We start from the raw sequence: 19,126 nt of genomic DNA, 5'->3' as shown, positions 1-19,126 counted from the left end.
TACTCCCTGAGGATTTATGCTAGGTACTCCCTGAGGATCCATGCCAGGTACTTCTGATGATCCTTGCTAGGTACTCCCTGAGTACTCATGCTAGGTACTCCCTGAGGATCCATGCTAGTTATTCCCTGAGGATCCTTGCTAGGTACTCCCTGAGGATCCTTGCTAGGTACTCCCTGAGGATCCATGCTAGGTACTCCTCTTTTCTCTCTGCTTATTTTGTATTAGAATACCTTCTTGGGCTTGATCTAGCATTATATGCAGATGAATTAGTACTCTCTGAAGCCAATAAAGCACGCACTGTCCTATAAAAATAAGCATAGTCAAGATTCACAAAACTATGACAATACTCACCTGTCAACAAACTACTTCTGAATGCAAGAGAAACAAATAAAATGCTATGTACTTCCACCAGAGAAGCATAAACCTAAATTTATATTACACTTATGGACCCTGAAGACAATTTTATCCCAACCTTCACCAAATACAAATACAAATAGTTAGGCATGATATTTGGTCCTTCATTGTCACTCATGACCCATATCGATAGTATTGCAAACAAGATACTGTCACATCCCAAGTTTTGTTGCTAAAAATCTCACCTAATTTCTCTATCATTCAGGACAGTGATTAATAAAATGTTCTACCTGATTTTGAATATGGATTGCCGTCAATATACTTGTAGTCAGTGTATAATATACAAAAAATCTCGATTACTGAAGATAACATTTTCTGAATTCTTTATTAGCAAACTATTTCACTCACTATTTCAACCTCATTAAGGAACTCCACTGGATGTCTATCACTGATAGGTATAATTTCTATTCAGCTGCTTACTATTTAAAGTATTAGAACTAGGATGCTGCCCACCTTTATGATCAAAACATCAATTTGGGGAATAACCATACTTTTTAAGAAATATCCAGGGAAATAATTGTGCACTTATCACCCCCAACACACACACAAATATAGAATAGAGGAAAAAGCATTCACTCAACATGGTCTTGATATGTGGAATTATCTAACTAGGCACATTAAAGTACTTTTAACAATTAAGAAATGTAAATAATCTCCACACAAGTACCTAATCAATGAATCCAGTTGCAAGTGTTACAGACAATGGTTAGCCATCAGATGCATAACACTCAAAAGTGTCACTACTACTGCAACAATAAATGTAAATATTGTATAGAATCTTAATTGTCTAACAATTTGCTCAATTCATTTTTTTCTACATTGTCTAACAATCTGCTCAGTTGATTGCTTTATTCTATCACTTTTTTGCTGTGTACAACTATATACATGCTTCTGCACTATTCTACACTTGCTCTATTGCAAATTGTAATAATCTGTCCTATTAGTCTATTTCAATTGTAAAGCACTGAGTGTGTGCATTGTGTGCTTTTCTTGAGCCTGGATCATGGCTAAATAGGGGTCAGTAGACCAATCCTGGTCAGCAAATACAAAAAAAAAAATGGTATGGAATCTATTTTACATATTTTGCATCTAAGCTTCATAACTCCATGATTTATATCTCTCAACTGTCCAGACTGCAACATGTCTAGATTTTTCCCTCATATTTTGTGTTTATTCCTCATAAAACTTGAGTTTTTCTGACAAATTACTGAGGATTGAAGTCACTAAATAATGTCATGCATTAGCTTTTCCACCTTCATATCCACCAGAAAATGTATGAAAACACAAATCATGGTATTCTAGCAATGTCTGAAATTTATAAGAGCAATATTCAAAATCTGTCCCTATTTATCAGCCTTAATCCCATCATTACTTTAGGCTTTGTCCAGATTTCTTGTGTTAAGAGGTTGAGAGTCATACAGCATGATTAAAAAGAGGAACATGCTATGAGTACAAGTCAACATTATGTTATCTTTTATTTTACACATACTTAAATATGATCTCAATAGTGTGAAGCAAAGAAAACACTCAAATCATATAGATGATTTATTGGAAGCCATGTTTATAAGATATTAGCTTATGATTACCCTAAATGCACTTACATCAGGATTAATTATTGTGGTAGCTAGAAAAGTTTTACAGGTGTTGCTGCATGATTTTGTAGTTTGTACCCACATTTTGTTTGGAATGAGAGTGGAAGACATGAAAATATAGGATCAGTTATGAAGTTCAGTTTTGTCTCCTAATCATATATATTACAGTAATGTGCAGATTTCTGAATGAGAGCAGAAGAAATTTCCAGCAGGGTACAAAGCAAGGCACATGTTTCTCAGTGTCTCTTGCAGAAGCTAAAGTGATAGCGATGACATTTTCATTGGAAACCCCTTAGGGCAAAACATTTTGCTTTGAGACAAAACAGTTCTATTAAGGTATGCTGCAAATCAACATTTCTCAAATAATGAGGTCAGCCTCAATGAAGAGGCCCAAGCTTATTTCAAAAGAGGCACACTACTTTTCTGATTTTGTGTACTTAAAACATTGGCAACCTAACATTGTTTTATTGGAAATCAGGGTCAACGCTTGAGAAAGTCAACATATATGTTGTTGTATCTTTCTGCTTTTCCTGGTTAGGGGTCGCCACAGTGGAACTCCGATCTGCTAATGATTGGCAGTAGATTTTTACATACTGAGTTGCCAGCCATCCGGTACAACCTTCAACAAAGGTATGCCCACTCACGCATGTCTCCACACAGAAGATGCTTTAGCTGAGAATCAAACAGGACAATGTCTTACTGTGAGGCGACAATGCTACCGCAGCACCACCACCGCAGTATTCGAGAAAGTCAATACATATATGCGTTTGATTTGTTTTGAAGTTAGTAGTAAAATTGTTACTAAGCCAAATTTTGGTTAATTCAATGGTTTGTCTGTTGTGGGTGGCCCACATCTGCATAGTGTGTGTGTGTGTGTGTGTGTGTGTGTGTGTGTGTGTGTGTGTGTGTGTGTGTGTGTGTGTGTGTGTGTGTGTGTGTGATAAAGGCAATATCCTTTTTCTGATAAGGTGTAGAGGTTCACTGACTTATCTATGGTTTGTTGGAGTTTCAGTGTGAAAAATTCTAAAAACCTATGCCCTTTATAGGTAATTGGATGGAAGCAGTTCAGCAGTAGGAAATATCTGTGTGTCAAATAACAAAAGTTTATTCATGAGTAACGAATATTTTAGTATAGCCCTAATAGCAAAAATATTGTGGAAAAAAGGTAAAGAAAAAAATTACAGATGATTGAATTTGTCTTTTCAGGCTATGGTTAAAGTAAATAAATCTATTGTTATACTTATCAGTAGTATCAAAGAACTCAAATAAGAAGAGATTGTGCATCTGCCTGTCATGGTTAAGTCTTATCAAAGATGTTATGTGTTTTAGTTGTGCTCCAAATGACATTATCCTTGGAATTCAGTAAGCTCTGTGTAGGCCTTGCGTGATGCCTACATCGAGTTTATATCTGTGCATGCACAGTGATGCATGGCGAGCAGCAGTGCTAACTACATATTCATGTTGTGCACCATGTTTAAACATAAATAACCACATTTTCATTGTAGCAACAGTGTTGCTAGTCAGGAAACCATGTAAGTCAACATGGATAGCAAACCTGTTTACATCAGATCACAGTTGGCTAGTGTGTTTTCTTGGAATGACACAATGATCACCAGGGTTTAACATATAGTTCTCATAGCTGTCAACCTCGTACTGCAAGAAATTGGGACAAAGCCCAACATAATAGCTGTACAATGAACCAGAAATAGCAACAGATTATACATATTTGCTCTTTTTAAACTTAGAAATGTGCTAGAAAAACAAGAGTTTTGTTAAGATCCATTTTCTGAAGGATTTGAAGTCTGAAACTCAAATGTATGTAATTATTCAGTCCTGAGATCATCCCAGTGACATAGCAGAAAATCACAAATTTATAAGGAACAGACCAAAAGATATAAAGAAAAATCTGGAGATTCTACGAAAATCAGGACAGTTAAGGGGTATGCTAGGTATGTATGTGGCCCAAAAACACAGTACAGGACAGTGTATACAGTGTAGAGAATTGTGAAATCCCATTCCTGGCATTCTGTACTGAAGCTGTGTAAATGATCTCTGAGGGTACATGGACTGCTATGTAAAACAAACACTCAGGGGAAAAGTGTGAAATGAATAGGGACACACAGATGAATTGTAGGAATGAATAAAGGCAAAGAGGACACGTGAATTAACCTAATGTATAGCAGGAGAAGGCATGTCAATTGAAGACAGTTGGCACAGCAACATCAATCACACATCAATATGGTACAGTATGGACTGCACAGTTTAAATGTGTATTATATGACTGTCATACAAGGTGATATAACAATGGGGAAGATGTCTGTGTGATGAAAACATCTTTACATGAACAATGCAAAGGACATCTATCAGGGATGTTATATAGAATTGGGGCAGGGACCATATTGTGAAGTTGTGTAAATGGAGTTGCTTGAATATGAGTGCAATCTCAGCAAAAGTCCCCAGCAAGTGGAACACAGGTAAAGGCTCATGGACAACATTAAAAGAGGCATGTAGAATCATGGGCAATATCCAAATAATGCCACCAGTAATCCCACGTCTCTGACATAACATATGTGATTTAGAGTGATCAGTGATGGTTCTGCACAAAGGACGGCCATGGTGGTGCAGCGGTTAGCATTGCTGCCTCACAGCAAGAGGTTTTCTGGTTTGATTCTTGGCTGGATTACCTTCTGTGTGGAGTCTGCATGCTCTACCTGTGATCATGTGGGTTTCCTCCGGGTGCTCCAGTTTCCTCCCACATACCAAAGACAGGCTGTAGGTGGATTGGACAGTCTAAATTGGCCCTAGGCGTGAGCGTGTACATGTGTGTGCCTACTGTGGAAGGTTGGGTGCCGGGCTGGCAACTCGGCACCATAAAACTCCACTGCCAATCATGAGCAGACAGGTGATTCGCTGTGGTGACCCCTAACTGGGAAAAATCAAAAGAAGAAGAGACGGTTCTGCACAAACACACTTGTACAACTATTATGACATGCCTGCACTCTATGAGTGTAATCACACACACTGACTGACATTGTAATATCTGCCACAAGTTATCAATACAGGCTAGTTGAATGGTGTGCATGGCAGATATATAGGACACAATCCACACTATCATGAATATTACCCATGCCATTAATGTTGTCAAACAGGTATGTATGTACTGTGTGCATCACTGGAACAGGTTTCGCACAGGCATCTGATGTAACAACTTGATGCTGGTTCTGCACCATCAGTCAGTGATATTTAATCCACAAAAAGAATGCCTAGGTATGGCTAATAAGCTGTGTTACAGCTCACTGTGACACAGGTGGTACACTTCAGTTACACATCACTAGAAGATGTGTAGTGAGGTAGATGAAGAAGGGTACATTGTCCTCAGTTATTGGTGTGATAGAGGCTGTGCACTATGGAGGTATTATGGCCTGTGATGTGGATGTCCTTCACATACTCAGTAGTTGTGTTACATACAAGGGAGTAGTCAACGCTGTGGCCACATGCTGGTAGATGTTCCACATACCATCTACCTCAGGACATAGGTCACATACCTAGTGGTCTAATTAAAGGGTGTGATGTCTACATTATACTTAGTTTGTGTGTTTGTTTTCATGATGTAAAAAATCCTCCAGTGTTTTTGTGTCATTCAAGGTGTTGTCATGGCTGTGGCAGCAATCTTTGGTGTGTGTTGATACTGTCTGTATTACACTAATATCAAGGTTTATGTTAAATCATCAAATGCTCAAAAAAGCAAACGATGATTTATCGAACACTAAGCGGAAGCTTACAATTTTGAGCACTTAGAACAGTGATTTTTTCCAAGGGAAAAAAAAAAATCTCTGTTCCACAAAAAAAAAAATACATTTAAAGCATTACTTAAAGTGGGGAGCTTTGCCCCCACACCCCCTTACTTAAATATACCAACTCCGAGATCACACTACAGTCACGAAAATGACAAAGTAACGGGAAAAGAATTCACTTATATGTCATTTTGCTATTTTGCCTTTTCGTGCTTTCAATGCATTCGAAAGAATGTATATTCGATCATTTAATAGGAACCCTAATATCACAGTTGGAGTAAATAATTGCCTACAATCTGTAGTCCTTCCAACAGCTGTTTGGACACAGGATGTGCATCTGATTTGTGATGCATGTGACTTAAATAATGGACAGGAAAAAGCCTAGCAGACAGCCCTGATGTATGGACCTGATCACTGGACTTGAGATAGGTCACTTAACACATTTCAACGTACTTAGATACCATGCATGTAATGCAGTAGTCTCCTCACTTGATGATATAGGTGTTTATGGCCACATCTGACAGTGCTGATTGAATACCTCAGCGCAAATTTGTGTCAAATGCCTTTGGCTTGTCAAGTTCAAAAGCATGATAGTGTTGTCATCATTCATGCCCTTGATTACCTCTTTGAGGGCATCTAACAGATGTAATAGATATGAATGTAGCACTAACAACTCACACAGATCTGTTGTAGAGAGCCAGGATATTACTGGTGTCCATTTAGAAAATGTCCTTGATGAAATGTTGGTCTACCTCACAGATGAGGAGAATCAGGATGTGTCTATATATGCATGCATCAGGTGCTGTTCCCCCAAACTCACATGGATGCATGTTGATGCACACCTTTCTATAGGAACATAGTCTGTATGGAGTGTGTGTTGAGGTTTGCTTTCAACTGTATCAGGAAGGTGTATGTGCTGAGACACACAATAGATGATCTGTGATGCTTTCACAGCCCATTAATTCTGTGTGATAGGCATGGATGAAGCTAAGACAGTGCATACTGCCTATCCTGATCTAGCTTAGGGCGTGGACACAATCCCCCACGCAGATATCACTGAGAAACTTTTTCATCTGGAGACTAACGCTTAGGTCATTAGATGGATAACTAATTGGCTCACTGACAGATCACATACTGTGAAAGTTGATGAATCAACCTGTTCCAGGTTAGAGCTGTCACCATTGCCATACCACAGGGATCTGTGCTTGGCCCAATACTGTTTGGAATCGATTTCTCAACACTTCAGGCTAAAGTATTTGGCCTTTGGCTTATTGCATTTGCTGATTTTTGCATACTGGATACATTCACTTAGTCCATCTATGATGAAACATAATACAGAAGGGGCTAAAACAGACAAATGAGTGGTGACAAAGTCACACAGTCTACAAATAAATACAAACATGCATCTTTATTTTGCCCTTCTGAAAAGTGGAATTCCCTGCTAATTACAGCATTGACAACAGTCCCATTATACTCAACCCCAGTGAAGCAAGCACTGGGAGCACACATAGATATGAATCTGAACTTTGACTGCAGAGTGTCCACAGTGGTATTGAAAGCCTATGTTGTGCACATCAGAAGTATACCATTTTATTCAAGTTTGAGGATTATATTAAATCACTGTACTTGAATCTCATTAGACCACTAATAGAGTAGAATGCAGCAGCTGGAGATACCACAGGGGCTTCTCACGAGGAAAACAAAAGGCTTAAAACCATGCCATGATGCATGTGGAGAGATTAAAAGCCATGTCACTGTAATCTGTATCATATAGGATGAGGTATCTTCTGGCTAGCCTTCAGGCCCATCTCTGGCCCTGCCCTGGTTGGAATAGCGCACATCCACAAATCAGATATAGCTGATGACATCAGCAGTGTCTGGTAAGGAGAATAAGGTAATAACAGTGTCCCACATACTACTGTGAAAGGCTCTCTGTAATGTCAAGCAAGTGCACAAACACACACACACACACACACACACACACACACACACACACACACACACACGCACACACACACACACACACACACACACACACACACAGACACACACACACACACACACACACACACACACACACACACCCATGCACACACACATCTGTTGACCGCAGTGAAAACAGAGTCCCTACCTACAATAAGTACACAGACTACAGAATTCTGTATTTAATGTAAGTGACACAGCTCAAGTCTGACTTGGACTGTTTCAGACAACACTTTATAGCTGATGACATCAGCAGTGCCTGGTGAGGAGAATATGGTAACAACAGTGTTCCACATGCTGGTGTAAAACGTACTCTCTAAGGTCAAGCAAGTGCACACACACACACACACACACACACACACACACACACACACACACACACACACACACACACACACACACACACACACACACACACACCCCAGGTGACTGCAGTGAAAACAGAACCCCTATCTATCTAAGTACACAAACTACAGACCTTTTTATTTAAGGCAAATGCCACAGCTCAACTCAGACTTTTACAGGGCTGCAGGACAACTTATAGTGGATAACATCAGCAGTGCATTTTGGAGAGAAGATGTTTGGAGGGCTGCATGAAATAGATGTGTAGGCATGTGCTAGTGTCAAAATACTATCAATTCTTGGGATTGGATGGTAACTGTAGAATATGCTCTTCTGGCTAGACACACACACACACACACACACACACACACACACACACACACACACACACACACACACACGCACACACACACTTGACTGCAGTGAGAAAAGAACCCGTTCCTATGTAAGTACACAGACTACAGAGCTCAGCACAAGTCTGACTTTTATAAGGCTGCAGGACAACATATAGTGGATGACATCAGCAGCACATGTTGGAAAGATGTTGGGAGGCCTGCAAAAAATGGATGTGTAAGCATGTGCAAGTGTCAAAATACTGTCAATTCATGGAATTGGAGTGAAAACTGTAGTATATACACTTATGCTTTTCTGGTTAGACACACACATACAGATGACTGCAGTGAGAACAGAGCACCCTACCTATCTAAGTAAACAGACTACATAGCTCAGTACTTTACACAAGTGCCACAGCACAAGTCTGACTTTTACAAGGCTGCAGGACAAATTATAGTGGATGACATCAGGACTGTATGTAGGAGAGAAGATGTTGAGAGACCTACATAGGTTCATAGCTTCAGAGGTTCATAGGATGTTACTAGGCTAATGGCCCCAGGGCCTTTACAAGCCTGGCTGTGTCAAATCCCAAGTATCCTTATTAAGCATAGTTAGATGGTCATTGTTAGAAGAGTGATTGTGTGATCAGCACCAACTGCCCCATCCATAAGGGACATAGGTGGCACCCGTAGGGTGAATTTACCATCACCCATCCAATTGTCATGTCTGGGCTACAATAGGGTCATTGAGGAGCACTGCTTCACATGCAGTATGAGCCTATTCCAAAGGAGTGTCAATCATTGGGAGGTGTATCTGTTTCTACAGCATGTTCTCTTTATGGGGCAAGCTAGGCTGAGAGCCCTTGAGCAAGTTATTCTTTCCCTATTTGATTTGAGGATTTCCAGCATTTCCAGTAAGGCAGGGTCTGAACTGCTCTGTAGGTCAGGCACAGGTAGCTTTTCAGCACCTTGTATGATACTAAGTACAGTGACAGGGCTTTCAGTTTTTTCATGTATGTCATGTTTTGGAAGCCCTGGAGTCTCCTGGTCAGAAACCTATTTGGTTTCTTCAGTTTCTGCAGGTGTCTTGTGAGTTACAAATAGAATGAAGCATTGTACTCAATTAGTGGTCTGATAAGGGTTGAGTACAATGGAGCTATGACCTCCCTCCCTGGTCTTGGATGCAATGCCCTTTTTATGAGGTGCACAATGTAGAATGCATGTCTTACCACTATGGATACATAGTGACTGAACTTCAGATTGCTATCAACGTGTGTTTCCAAGTTTCACACCACTGAATTTGAGCTTGGAAGGGTGCTATGGATATCATAGTTAGCAGGGGAACTTATTTTCCATAGGGGGCAATGAGGTATTATTTTGCATTAAGTTTCATTCCTTGAGTTTAGGATCAATCATTTGTCTGTGTCACCCCTTTCTGTAATATGGTAACATCATTGGCAGATTCTATATAATTGCACCTAGTTGACAGTCATCAGCAGACTTGGTAAGCCACATGCTATCTACCTTCTCCTGGACTTCAGAAAAATAGTTTCCGAGCAGTAAAGGGTGCAGTGCAGATACTTGTTGTACTCCACTGGTAACTGGTCTACTGGGGAAGGTGAACTCCCCAGCTTTGACAGACTGCATTCTGTCAGTGAGCCAGGTGGCTACCCATCTAGTAATGCATGGGTTAATCCCTAGATGGGAGATTTTCTGCATGATACCTGAATAGGGAATTGTGTCAAAGGCCTTGGCTAAATCAACATAGGTGGCATGCTCTGCTTTCCCTCATCCAGGGCTTTGGGAACATTATGAAAGAAGTCCACTAGGTTTAATAACAAGATCTACCCTTGACAAAACCAAACTGGGTTGGGTCAAGAGTTTTGAAAGTCACCTATGCCCCTGTGGATAAGGTCCATGATGATTCTTTCCATAGCCTTGCAGACAAGGCTGGTTAGACTTATGGGTCAATAATTCCCAGGGTAATTTGATGGATGAGTAGGCATGTTCAACTGTGAAGACAGTTCTAGTTCTGCATGCTAGCAGATTGATGTGCATTGTGTATCAAACAACATTTTATATTAATTTATGTAGTGTAGTTCATATATTTGTGAACAAATAGTGAGAAATCAGGGTTGCAGTGCATGAGGGAGGCAATGCATAGCTGCATTATAAACAGATGACATATTTTGTTATGTTTCCACATGAAGTTTCTTGGCATAAAGAGTAAATGGACAGTAAAGTGCACTAATACATGCTAATATTTACTTAGTGCAGCAGCAATCAGTGGGTTTCTGCAATGGTTGGCAAAGTGTTTGCTTATAAGAGATACACTTTTCCATTACTTTCCCTGTTTGTACATAGTTAAACAGTGTGCAAATGTGAGCCACATTGTTAAAAGTCTGAGAGTTAGTACTGAGTCTATGAAACCCACCTGCTGCTCAGCCAAATCTGTTGCAGCAGGTATAAATGCATTAGTACATTTATTGTTGAGCCTATATGATACTGGGTTTGAATCCAGGTGTATCTCATACTTTTAAATAAACACTGATAATGCAATAACATTAATTCTTTATAGTAAATATGTTGCTCTGTGTTGGATAGCACAGCAGGTTTAAACTGCATTATGCTTAGGTAACTACAGCAATGTAAGGCTGCTCAACATCATTTGGCATTGGCGAGTGATGCCCAACTTCGTGCAAACATGGAGACCAAAAAGTGAAGGGATCCATTGCTTTTACTAGTTATGTGAGTTGTGTGCGATTCTATTTTTTGACCAGATTATAGGTGATACAATGGGAAAGATAGGAATGTGGTGAAACGGGGTGCAAGTAGGGGGAAGAACAAAGAGAAAGGAATACAGGAATGTGCCGGAGGGAGGTAGATAAGAACCATAGCTATCTATTTCTTCAATAGTTAGAACTGATAATATGTGCATAATATTAACTGAATTTGGACTGTCACCCCTAGAGCGAGGGGTGACAACAATGTAATCATGTATAGCTAATTGGACCGAATCAACTGTGTCAAGGTGACATGTGTGTGAAATGGACAGCTGCGTATGGGCCGATATCTTTTTTTTTTTTGTATGACAGGTGACCCATTTTTTTTTTAATTCATTAAGAGAGGAATGCTGGGTAAGGGACGTAGGCATTTCTTGGTCAGGTAAGTTGGGTAGGTGAGGAAGCAAATGCAAACAAACAAGACAAGACACAGGGATGGTGAGGGACACAAAAGGTTGGGGAACAAGGGGAGGGGACAACACAGACTAATCTCCATCAAACATGGAAACAGTGAGAATCGAGTCCTCATCCACTGGACTGTCATCACTGTCCCCTTACTCCACTGGTGGATGGAGTGCTTGATGTCTTCTCCTCCTACATACCATGAAGGAGAGCAGCATCTCCACCCAACATAGGTGTACACCAATGGTGTGGTACGCAACCCTATGTACCAACCCTGGCATCTCCCAGTGGGTGATGAAATCCCCATTGCCACCACTTCTCCCAGAGGGTACCACAGCACCAGCTGCCAAGGCACTACTACCTGAGGGTGCAGGCAGTACCGGGGTAGCAGAGGCATTGTTGCCAGATTGTGACCCAGATGTGCTGGCATTGGTGCTGGAACTGGTGGAGCAGGGGCAGGCGGATCTACTATCGCTGGCCTACCTCACTGTGTTGTGTAGCATTTAGTCATTTAGTACACATATATGACATGGAGACATTTTGATGACATATAATGGGAAAAAAAAGAGAGATAAGGGTTGGTATGACAGTAAAAGAAGAGATAAAATTAGTGCCATCATATGTGACATAAAATGCATTAACACAATTATACAACTATTTTATCTGAAGTATTACATTTAAGTATATGTCCTAACAAATATACACTATAACTACAGATTGCTGAAAGTAATCCTTGAAATGTGCATATATTACACATATGCGTGTTCCAATTATACAGATTACAGTTAACAGCAGGGCATTTATGCCACATGTATAGAGTTTAATTTAATGTAAATATTATTAAAGAAATGCAGTATTGTACAGTTGTGACTAATGGCTTTTTAACCGACAACCTCTCTGACTACAGTCTTATATTTGACTCTTAAAGCTGGTTTGTTCTACAGACTAATGCATGCATTCTTGTTTTGCAGTAAGGATATGCATGCGTAATTTCTTATAACTTTATAAAACCCCAAAAATCTATCTTTAATTTTTAAAGCTACAATAATACTTCTTTTGTATTGCATACATACCACTTGCTTCCATCAGTCTCTCCATTCGAGCAGCATGAGCCCATCTGCTGAGCTCTATGTCGGCATTAGCTGTTGAAAGAACAGAAAAAAACAGAAGAGCATTATGCATACCAGTCTTGCCTATATTTAGCTTTCTAAGCATTACAAATACTATCTTATTACCATACCTACACAGCTGTGAGATGTCTACAGTTTCAAATTCAGTGAACCACCAGTTGAGGGTATCTCTTGTCTGCCTCTGTAGGTCATTAAAATGATGCCTACACTGTTCTACAGTGCATGTGTGATGCCAGTAGCACTGGATACAGCCTGAGCCAAACTACTCCATAACTCAGACTTGTGGTAGCCAGAATATTCCGCCTGCAGTAGCCTTTGGCTGTGGTGCTTTACCAGGAGTTCAAGTAAATATCCTGGAGTCCTGGACACCCCACCTCTGTGCCATAAACAACACAGCTTACCCACTAATTCCAGACATCTCTAACATGGGAACTACAGCAATGGCAACTAATGCTTTCCTGCCAATTCCAGTTATTCCATTTACTAGTAGTGCACAAACATATGCAACAATGCCAACCACATTTGTACGATATTAAGTAGAGAAGTGCCAAGCAGGGTTGAAATAAATATTTGAAATACAAAGGTTAATCTGACACTTGACTTTAGTCTGAGGGGAGTCTGCTGATGTAGCTTGGAAATATATAGAAAAATGGAAGGTAACTGTTAGGTGACTTAAGTTTGCATACATGTACTGGGGGCATAAATGCCATGACCTGACACATTTGTTTTTTGCTTTATACACTGATAAATTTGATTTTTAAACAGTGGGATTCAAACCTGGGCATAAAGGACAAAACATTTCATTCCACAGCATTGATTTTCCATCTTTGCCAGAGAAGAAATGCTGCTCAGACATAGTCAGGAATCCTTCTTAAATACAGATGACAGTTTGAATTGTTACACATATATGTATGAATTGACAAGGTGCTTGTATATAGATCTAGTTGTGTATGTGTCCTATGAAATTGTGAAGTCTATGCAAGTCCAGATAGTAGAATTAAACTTACATAGCTATAGTAGACAGTATACACTCAGTCAAAATTTTGAAAACACAATACGTGTATATTATCCCTAATGCATATAATTCATATCAGCTCCACTATCCAAGGTGTTATAAGTGAGAGTGAATATAATGGGAAGTGGAACAACAGTAAAAATGTGTGGAATATCCTAGATTAGAACTAAGGACCATGTGTATAGCAGTCCTATACTTATACATGTTGACATAAAAATGTTGAAATAATATTTGCCTATTTTTCAGTTCATTGCTATAAACTGCACTGTCACAACAGTAAAAATAGATGCACACCATGTACTGGAACCCAGGACCATCTCTACTCCAGCCCTACATTTACACCTGCTTCCACAGGACTAGTTATATGATACTTCCATAATTTCCTACTCACTTTAAAGTTCTCTGTGTTAACCACTGAGCAACACTACTTAGCATGTTTGTGGTTCCCAACATAATTAACTGAATGTATCTGTTTTCAGTTATTAGTTGTCTATGTCATGCCTGCAGGTGTTCAATGACTGCAGGTGTTCAGCAACCTTGCTAACCACCAAGCAATGATGCTAAGTGGGATAGCACAATGTAAAGCAAAAATTGAAACAATGTATTGTTTTTAACCTTTGCACTTTTACAAATGCCTTTTCTGCAGGTATTTTGGCGGTGTTCTGTCTGCTTCTGTGTGGGTCACTAGTCTAGGTTTGTGCATTGCTAAACATCATATAAATGAGATAAGCACAGCCAAACCAGACATTCATTTATCCATTTCCCTTGTTTTCACTAAGCTGTGCACCACACAAACATTGGGAAAAATAAATAAATAAATAAGGAAAAGTAGTTGAAATTAATAAAAGCAATCTATGAAATAAAGACTACAAAATGTTTGTTAGTACACACAAAATATTTCTACATACGTTTGGATTTGAACTCTCACTCCAGTTAACCTTCAGAACACAGTAAAGTTGCCTTATCCCTCTTTGCCACACAAAGAGCTTTGCAGCAGTGAACTGAACTCATTCTGCATGCACCCAACTGCAATATCATGCACAGTACTAAGAAACTACATAACAGTTATTTGTACATGTATTAATTTCTGATGTAGTAGACTGAGTGATCACATAACTATTTATGACTATTGCTTGCAAAATTGCAATACTGTCTTACCTCTCTATGTTTGCTGCTCATTGTTGTCTTATCTGACCAGTAATCTGAGAAATGCAGTCTGTAAGGCATTCAGTATCATTGTCCTTAAAATGTGTGAGGATATTAAATGGCAATAATATAAAGTTGTCAACAAATGAAGGGGAGGTTAGATGTTAATGAACAGAACCTATGAGTTGTATGCTGCTTAATTTCACTTTCAACCTTGAAAACATTACTTCTATACACTTTGTAAGTCTAACCTGACACACCCACTAGAGGAAGGGCAGTCAGGATTGCTGTTGTGTTTTTCTTCTCCCTACCAGTAATCATTCACAGTTGCAATCCATTAGCAACAAACACTGAGGGAGTCCTGCACAATGTTTACATGTGCTACACAGAGCCAAGGATTTGGGATTCAGCAATTCTAGTGAGTTCAAACTTCATATGCATCTTCACCATGCTAACAGCCCTAAATCTACACCATATAAGGCAATTGTGTAGCTAGAGAGCCTGAAGGTGAGGAGGCATGTTTATGTGGAGAATACAGAAGAGGCTATAACTTTGGAAAATATCTGCAAAGAAGCCTACAGAACCGGAGAAGGTATACTTGCACTTTTCAGCTATATACTGCAGATGCTGAAATGTAATAAAGAAAACTCTAATCTATATATATTAAAAATGCTACTATTATGTATTACTAAGAAGTGTACAGGTGGCATAGCTGTGTTTATCAGGGCATTTCACAGGTATACATAATTGGCAAGAGCTTAAAATGGAATATTCTGTGTTAAATCTATGCACATGTTTTAAGGACAGTTACTTTTGATAGGACTTTTAGCATTTCTATGGTGGTTTGTTAGTAAATTGTGTCATTTGCCTGTTATTTTGGGGGTGGGGGAGCAAAGCTGCATTTCTGTTTTGGCACAAACAAGGATATGTTGCTGTTTTTACTCTCTCTTGTTTTGCATCCAGCCTCGCTTTGTATGTGAATGTAACATGTTACAGCCACATAATTCCTGCTGTTCATATTACAATTATCTAGACTGTTTTATGTTTTTCCAGTCAGTAATACTGAAATGCTAACTTTTTTGTTTTATCTGGGAATAGGCATTTTAGTTAAGTGATACTTATGCGTATTATCCTTCTGTTGCATTTTAGGATACCTAAGACTATGGCACTCAGGTGTCTCAGTCCTGAAAACCACCCTTCTGCTTGAGAGGGGATGTGGAGATATGTCAGGCAGAATGCAAATTTGGCAGCAGATAGTTGCAGATGTGAATGCAGTAGGTGGCCACAGCAGGACATATGATTTGGCACACCATAGGGCCACTGACATGAACTCATCTGCACGGAGGATAGCAGCTGCAGTGGCCTATGACCAGATGTGTACTGGGGAGCCTGCTATAGCACCACCACTAACAGCAAATTAAAAATTCCTGCTCACTGTCAGGGATCCAGACAGCTCCCAAGAAAGTGTAGAAGAGTATGTTCTTGAAATTGGTTCTACTGTTTCAAGGAGAGCTTCCAGGTAGGCTTACATATCTTAATTGTTAAATCCTCTTATATAGTAAAATATTTATATCAATACCTTAGTTCTGCTTAACAAGAAATTGGTTTGGAGGCTTGTAAATTGCTACAGTTAACAACATATTTTGATTGATTACACATGGCCTTAGGTTGAAAGTATAGTTAATGGACACATATACAGGGAAAAAATACCCACTGTGTTACTGTTAATTGTGATGATGCTGTCCTTAACTTTTGCTTAACTTCTTCCAGGACCATCCAGCATAGGGAGCCTACAATCATCTGCACATGGTAAGCCAAATATTTTTATGTCAGTTCTGATGAGCAGTTCAAAGAAATATTTAGTTTGCGATGTTGGTGTCAGGACTGTTGTATGTATTGCTGTATACTGTCTGTAATAGTGGCATCACTGTTTGTTAGCATATATTGGACTCTAGTAGTGCAGGTATTAATCTTTTCCTGTGTTTCTTACTTATTATCACAGGTGATCCTGACAGTGGAAGTGTGGGACTTCTACCACCTGTTGTCAGAGTATCAGCAGACTCTGGTGATGATAGTGGCCAAACGGAGGCACAGTAGGGGATGCAGAGGGTGAACCTGTCACAGAGGTTGACATACAGCCATCACCTGTAATTACATTAGACACAGCCAGTAGGCCTATGCTTACCTATTCCAGTTATCCCTCAGATACTTGACAGGTGGAGTATGAGGCAATCAGTCAGGGAATTGTGGCTACTATGGCTTCAGTGCCTGTTGACTCTGGCCATAGCCAAAGTGTGGGCAAGATGCTATGCAGGAGGGTTGTTGGGGTGGTGGAAGGAGGCCTGCTGTCAGATTTATATCACTTTAGTGAAAAATCAGTTCAATAAATGGCATTTTCAGTTCACTTAAATTGAACATGCTCTTTGTTGAACTGGTTATACTTGTTGAACTGGTTATACTGAGATCATGGTGCAGCGAGGATCAGGAAATTTGACCTTTCCCCACTGTAGTGTGATTTTTGGAGTTGGTATATATAATTAGTGGGGTGTGTGGGGTGCACCCCCTCACAAGAGTGGATTTCAATGAATGGCATTTCTGATGAAATGCCATTTGATGAACTGTCACTTCGCTGAAGTGATCTAGACCCATGCTGTCCATCTTCCACCTAATCCACGTGTCTTTTCCCTTGCCACTTAACATATGTTTAGGGGCATCATGGAGGCACAGGCATATTCACATAGGTCCTCCAGAGAAATGCTTAGGGTTGTAGATAAGGTACAGGCTGACATGCATGACTGCCTCCACTGTGTTGCTGATTTAATGGATTGAACGAATGACACATTGGAATTGTCGGTATCTGTGATGGAACATCTGCTGGGAGGAGAATGACATCCTTGTGGGCATAAGTCAGCCACATCATCTGCTGTTAGTCAATGTGGCCATGTTGGATCATGCTCTCACAGTACCAGCACTTCTACAGTTCTATCAGTGGTTGAACTGTCCACACCCAGATGTGGCAGGCCATGGGGTTGTTGTTTTAGACATCCTCATGAGGGGAGATTGTCCAGCAGAGATCAGTCATGTTCAGGTAGCAGCAGTGCATCTGACTGTGGGCATGGATGTGTCAGTGCAAATCCTGGCAGAACCAGTTCTCATTGTTGGGTATAACAATGATGAACTGCTACATCAACCATGCACAGCTCACACCTGTCTGACATATCAAGACATAACACAGAGCTTGGCTGTGTTCATCCAGACACTCCCAAACCAATTTCACCTGGAGGACCCACACAGAAACACACATCCACAACAGATACATGGTTCAGCTGTGAAGCTTAAAACTCATTTTGTCTCACTGGCCATTTGTTACTTTATCCAAATGTCTGCCTGCTTCTCATTATTTCTTACTCACACACATTCACTGACATTTTGTGTTGGTTTAGGTTTCCTGCCCCCCCCCCAACACCCTGTGCAAGTGATGATAACTGTGCCATAACCCTGTTTTATCTTTTGGATTCATGGATACATAAGCTTTGTCTCAGGGTGCATAGCTGACTTAATGATTAGTGCTTAGTGTGCCTAGTATAATTGTATTTGTGATGTTGAACTGGTAATTGTACCTTTAACTTATATTGGTCTTCAAAATTTAGACAGTTGATAACATCAAACTTTTTTTCATCATTATTTTTAATGATCTTCTGAGGGTTGTGAGGTCCAAAACTGAAATGTGTTTCATTACTTTTGAATTTCTCTCTTTAATGATTTTCCAGTACAAACATTTGGTGCTTAACTGAGGATATTCAATGACCATCAGTACATTTGAGAAGTATGACTGTTTGAATCTTTGATGCCTGAGGCGTACTACTTAATAATGGACACATATAGGTCACATAAGTTTCTGCTGTCACATGTTATCATCATTTCTGTACAAACACCCACCTTTTACTTGCTTATACTACCAAGTAACAACATGCAAGGATATGCCATTCATTTGTATTGTTACACAATACAGTCCAGGTTCAACACTTACATTGTAAATCTAGCATTTGCAACAGTTTTAGTTCAGGGCTGACTCTGTCTGATGCCAGCAGTACACAGCCATTACATGGGTAGGTAAAGGTTGTGAGCATTGCCTGGCATCAATGTTAATATATGTATATGCATAGGAGGAAGGTTTTGACCCCTTAGCTGGT

The sequence above is a fragment of the Protopterus annectens genome, chromosome 11.part0 (genome assembly GCF_019279795.1).
Source record: "Protopterus annectens isolate FY-2018-M chromosome 11.part0, PAN1.0, whole genome shotgun sequence".
NCBI lineage: Eukaryota > Metazoa > Chordata > Ceratodontiformes > Protopteridae > Protopterus > Protopterus annectens.
The sequence above is the reverse complement of the archived record's forward strand: the minus strand, read 5'-3'. Positions refer to the sequence as shown.